The sequence below is a fragment of the Vombatus ursinus genome, unplaced genomic scaffold, assembly GCF_900497805.2.
Source record: "Vombatus ursinus unplaced genomic scaffold, bare-nosed wombat genome assembly UNPS02011767.1, whole genome shotgun sequence".
Classification (NCBI taxonomy): Eukaryota; Metazoa; Chordata; class Mammalia; order Diprotodontia; family Vombatidae; genus Vombatus; species Vombatus ursinus.
Genome location: NW_020951545.1, coordinates 3223160 through 3229549, shown reverse-complemented (window position 1 = coordinate 3229549; position 6390 = coordinate 3223160).

The following is a 6390-nucleotide window of genomic DNA, read 5'->3' as shown; positions in this document are numbered from 1 at the left end:
TGTGTGTGTGTGTGTGTGTGTGTGTGTGTGTGTGTGTGTGTGTGTGTGATCCTAGTAAAACCAGAGTTAAGATATTGGCAATAGAAATACAGAGGAAGAAGTGGCCAGCCCTCTGCTAACATAGTGTCTCTGTTTCCCATCAGAGGCTCTTTTATCCTTACCATCAGAAGAGGAGAGAGGTTAGAATTTAGTAGAGAACATTTGCTGCTGAGAGTGGGGTTTGGGAAGGGGTCATGTTCTTGCTGTAACAGGGCCATCTCCCACCCAAGCAAGATCAAGAAAGTGCTGCCTGACTTAAACAATTTCTAAATTACTCTTGCTAGCATCTCAGCCTCGAGAGAGATTTGTTGTGTGGCTGTAGCAAGATCAAACAGTAGCCCAGGCAGCAAGAAGCAGGTTGCCTGAGTCCTTTTATGTGTAAAAAAAAAGCAAAACTTCTCAAACAGGTGCCAAGATTAATTGCTGCTCCCAAGGGGCTGGCGATGATGTTGGGGGCCAGGGAATGAGTAAGCTTTCAAAATTTTAGTAAGGGAGCAAGCTTTGAGCAGAAAGGTTAACCAAGGAAGATAGAAAATTATCTAGTTAACAAACCACCCCAGTTGTGTGGTGTGACAGTTGAATGATGGATGAAGGTGGGAAAAGGGGATTCCTTTCAATGTAAGGGGCTGTAAGATGTGCACGGCAATGTGGAGATCCAAAATCTCAACATGAAGTATGTTTGAAAGAACAGAAAACCTGGAGTTTTTCTCTCTGGGGAAAAAATGAAACGTCACCAAAAGCTTTGTCATGGGCTACTGTAATTCGTTCAGAACAAGACGAATCATGAGTGATCTGAGGAAAACTTTCTTTAAAGGATCCCCTCCCATTACACTATGCTTTATGACAAAGATTGTGGGAAAGGGGAAATAGAAGCTAATATTATAGCCATTTCTACCCAAGCCAATCAAGTAATTAATTTATTTATTAATAGTTTATTAAATACATACCTGATGTTGAAGCATTGTGGATTATAATATAAGACCACTCCACACTTTCTCTACCAAATCCTGGAAACTTCTTCATCCTGGAAGATGACTCCAGCCCTGAAATTCTCACATTGAAATTAACCTTTACTCCTTATGGTCTTTCCCTCTGATTGGATGGCTTCTCCCAGAACTTCCATTTTAAGGAGGCCACCCAGACCAACCAAGTCTCTTTCCTCTCTCGGATGTACTACAGATTTCACATCTACCCTGTTCAGCTTCCTTCCTTTTATGTATTATCTTCTCCTATTAGAATGTAAGCTCCTTGAGGATAAGGATTACTTTACTTTCTGCTTGCATTAGGTGTTCCCAGGATTTAACACTGTGCCTGACACATAGTGTCAATAAATGTTTGTTAACTGACTGAAATAATCTCTCCTCTCAAGGAGTCTATATTCTAATGCTGGAGACAAGAACATACTTAAGTAGCTACAGAATAAATATTAAGAGAATAAATACAAAATAATTAAATGCAAAGTAGTTTGAGAGGTAGGGTACCAGCAGGCTTCCTTTGATGTCTCAGGTGGCTGCAGATTACACTGGGTTCCTTTTTTTTTTTTTTTAAGAATCTTTATTTCCTTTGATTTATATTAGCATCCCCCCCCCCCCCAGGGCCCTCCCCTACCTCTTTCTCATCTCTCATACTAAACCAGGAGCAAAATCTGTATGTAACTTACGGGGTTATTTTGAGGCTCAAATGAAGTAGTGTAGGCAACACACTTTATAAATGTTAGTTATTAGTAAGAGGCAACATAGGATAGAAGAAATGTGCTAGATTTAGAGTCTGGAAGAGATGGGTTCAAATCTTGCCTTAGACAATAACTGTTTGATCCTGGGTAAACCACTAAATTAATCTCTTTCATTTTCAGTTTCTTCATTTGCAAAATGTTGACAATAATAGCACCTCTCTAACAACCACTATTACGGAACAAAAAGAAACTGGACTTGTGATTTCAGTGGCATAGGGAACCCCTCAAGTGAGGTAACTCCTTTTACCTTCTGCTCTACAATACACTCTTAGAATTGTCTAGCGCTCTGAGAGTTTAATTAACTTGCCTAGGGTCACACAGCCAATGTATGTCAGAGGTAATTCTTGAAGCCACGCTGGATTCTTGAAGGCTGGAATCTCCAGCAGCTACTACCAAGTTTTAAATAATGAACCCAGTGTCAGCCTTGAAGTGTGTGTGTGTGTGTGTGTGTGTGTGTGTGTGTGTGTGTGTGTGTGTATGTGTTTGTGTGTGGTCTGAAGACCAGCCTGTTGAGGTTTAGGGGTGCTGGACCCCAAAATAGCAACATGTGAGTCCTGCCCAAATGAATTTGATAGAAGCCTTCTTTCAGCCAAAGACAAGGTTTATTAAAAATCCACCATATTGGCCAGACTCTTAAGGACTCTGAACGTTTGTATCAATAATGCAAGTGGACAGAATGAATTTGAGCCATTGGCCAGATTTTAAGAATCTGAGCACCTTAATGGTTGCCAAGATGGATCTTATATACAGAAAGACTGTGGGAGGGATCTAGGAATAGCCAAGTAGTCTGGGGTGACTGGGAGGTAACAGAGAAGGACCAGGAATGCCAGGCACTTGGACCATGTGGCCAACGGAGACTGGGGTCTAGATAGGATCAAGGAGTGGAGGTCTAGGGTGGGGCCAGGTGCAGATAATGAAAGGTTAATTAACTGGGAAGGGTGGATACCTCAGGTGAAAGCCAGAGACTTGAACTTGTGGGGAAATTCAAGGAGAGTTAAAGGATGGAGGGGAGGGGGTTCCAAAACCTGTACCAGGTCAAGCCTAGATAGTTCCCAGAATTCATCTATCAAAGCGGGAGTGAGGTGTGGGGGAGCAAAATGAGGAATTTTTCAGCCACAGCAACCTCCTAGACAGTATATATTATGGACTAGAGATTTTGTTTTGTTTTGTTTTGTTTTGTTTTTGTCTCAGCTGGGAGCACCTACATTGATGAAATCCCTTTTAAATAACAGTAGAAACAATAAATTAAGCCCTACTTTTTCCCAAGAGTTTGAAGAACTTAAACATGAATTTTTTAATATCTTTAGCAGGCATTATCTGCTTTCTATTGACTTCATTTTTGTCAAGGCCATAAAACCAAGTATCATGCCCATTTTAGAAGGAAGCTTCCTTGATTAGCTTGAGGTCACAGTCAGGGGCAGAGTAGTAGAACTGTCCTGCAAGCCTTAATGGGACAGGTCAAAGACTTGTCAATAATTTAGTTTTTGACTCTGTCTCAGAAATTGCCTGCTCAGCAGGGATTTTCTCAGGGATGTTTGGAGCATGGTGCTAACAAGGCTGAGGTCATTGGGTCAGTCTCTGTTCCATGAACTCTGAGACTTAGACAACCAAAGTCTGCCATTGGTTACAAAGGGGAGTGGGTTTGTGGATGCATCAGAGAAAATCCGTCACTCCTATTGGCAAAATAATTCGTGTTAATGGAACTTACCTTGTTAAAAAGACACCTCATTATGACTAGAGAGATGTCAAGAATGGAGGTCCTCTTCTCCTTTACCTCCATTATTGCGATAGCCTGCTAACTGGTCTCCATGCCTCTTGTCTCTTCCTAGCTCCAATTTATTCTATGTACTATTACCCAATTGCCTTTCCAAAAATATAATTCATCATACTCTTGGTCCAGAGTCTCCACTCCCTCTGACTCTATCCACAGATACCCAAACAATCCCAATTCAATTAGACCATGAAGGGAAGAAGGAAACCTCATTCAATTTAGAGATGTTCAAATAATTTTATTACTATTTATAAAGCTAACATTTATATAGAAGCTTAAGGTTTGCAAAGTACTTTACATATATTGACTAATTTCATCCTCACAAAAACCCTGTGAGCTGGAGGTTATTATTATCTCTATTTTAGTTTTATCTTTTACTGAAAACATTCAAAGAACAACTCCATAGGCAAGAGATAAAAGGTAAATTAAGCAATAAACTCAGGGTTTTGTTTTTGTTTTTTTGCTTGTTTGTTTTTAAACATAAAGGATAGTATGCATTATTTTGAAATTAACAGTCATACAGATCACAACTATTATTAAGTAGTAAATACAGACCCTCTTCTCTGATTTTCTACCAAGGATCCATTGTTCTGCCTTCCTACAACTTGGTCAAATAGGTATGTCAGGAATTTCTGCACATAGTTAAAGCAAAAATAAATAAGTAATAAATGAAAAATATCAGAGAGTATTCTTGCCTTCCAGTATACACCAGGAAAGCATATATGGAAAATATAAGGTAATCAGAAAGAACTGATTTTTTTTCAGACATTTGCTTTGCTTTCTTCATTTTTTGCTGTTTCAAAAAAAAATCCATTTAAATGATTTTCTTTTAATTTTACAATACATTCATAGAAAGTTTCGCATAATTTATTTAATGAGAAGGTACTATGCCCCCTGGTCCTCTTTCCTGGGTCTGTTTCTGACTTTCTGGATTTAGCCACCAAGCCTCTCTCTGCTGCCTTCTCATCTTATATGTTCCTTCAGCCTCTGTGGTCTTCCTACCCTGGAAGATGCCACTGTCCTTATGATTTTCTCCTCCTGTACTATCCTTCTGTCTCTGTGTATCCCCTTTCTCCTATTGGTGAGTAACTTGAAACCTTCATTTTGAGGAAGGCCATATTTTCCAGGGCAGACATCCATTATTACTTTCCTGTCTCTGCTTCTGACTCACTGAATTTTGTCACCTTTTCCTCTCCTCCCCTTTTATGTTGTTTTGGCGCATTGGAATATAAACTCCTTGAGGGCAGGGATTCCCTTTCTTTTTGCTTGTATTTGTATCTCCAGGGTTTAGCATAGTGCCTGGTACATATTAAACATATAAAACAGGGTCATTGCTATATTAAATAAAATGCAGCTTGAAAAAAAAATTTATAGTTTTTTTTCTTGCCCGCAAATATTTAGCTTTCTCTCTATCTGTCTGTCTGCCTGCCTGCCTGCCTCTCTGTCTCTCTGTGTCTCTCTGTCTCTGTCTCTCTCCCTCCCTCCCCTTTTCTTTTATTTACTCATTTTCCCATTTTTATGCTTTTGAGAAGTTGGAAGGCAGAGGTGGGAAATGAGGTAAAATTAGAGATACTATGTGTTGGAGGAAAATTGAGATAAGGTATTATTTTGGTAATATTTGGTATGCCTATGCCACAGGACATCAGTTATTCCTCTTTATTATGAAAAGAATGTAATACCAGATCAAGAAAGTATAGATCCTTTCTGGGAGACTTCCTGGGAAATTGGTAAAATCATTCATAATCATAGAAATGAGTAGCTTTCCATTTTCTCTAATGTTCCCTGAAGACAAGGGATATAACAATTAAGATAATATTTAGATGAAAAAATGTTGCCAGGAAAATAATGGTCTGGGATTGGGCATTAAAGGAGGCACATCTGGTTGCCCCTGGGCTCCCCAGAGAAAAGTTACTTCAGAATGTTCAACTAGGAAGGGCTCTGGGATTGAAATGATACAGATTTTAACTAAAGTGATTTAGATGACTCCATGAAAATGCATGTAAACATTGAATTCTAATACTGTATATGCTTGTTTGTATGGATATTAAAAGTCTGGTATTAGTGTAATAAATAGTATTACTTTCCTGATCCAGTAAAGTGAACCTTCCATTGACTTCTTACCTAAGTATTAAAACTGTATTCTGGGAATAAATAAATGGACATTCCAGCCAAGATAGACAATTCTGATAAGAAAGAAAAATGGTAGCTGTTTAAATTGACTAATGTGCATTAACAGGAAGCTCAATAACCAACTTAAATTTTGAAAAAATGGGTATAGAAAATATAAATAATATCAGGAAATAGAAGTCGACAACCAAAGAGTAGCTTACTCCTGCAAGTTCAGTATTAATATTGTAAAAGACTAAAACAAATCCAGTCTTGAGTTGAATGATAAGGATGACAAAAAACAAAACAAAACAAAACAAAAAACTGTTGACAGCAATAGAAAGATTAAAGATGGGAGATGGGAGATGTTGAGTCATTTGATGATAATGAAAAAAGAGTGTTTTGATTCTTATTTGGCTTCCATTTTCTCTACTGAGTAGTATGGACTTTGGATGGGGAAGGAATGATAGGGAAAAAAAAAGGAGGAGCATGGAGCTGAAATCCTAGATAAATGAGGAGATGGCAAGAGCACATTTGGCTGCCCTCAGTTCAATTCATTATGATGGAGGTAAATTATATTCAAAGAAGCTAAAAATAATTGGAAGAGAAGATCATTGAGCCACCCTTTGCTAGCTTTGAAAAATCACAGAAAAGAAGCAGTGCATGATGTATTAGAAAGAGCACTTGGTATGAAGTCAGAAAACTTAGATTTGAATCTCATTTCTACCACTGAATAACTGTC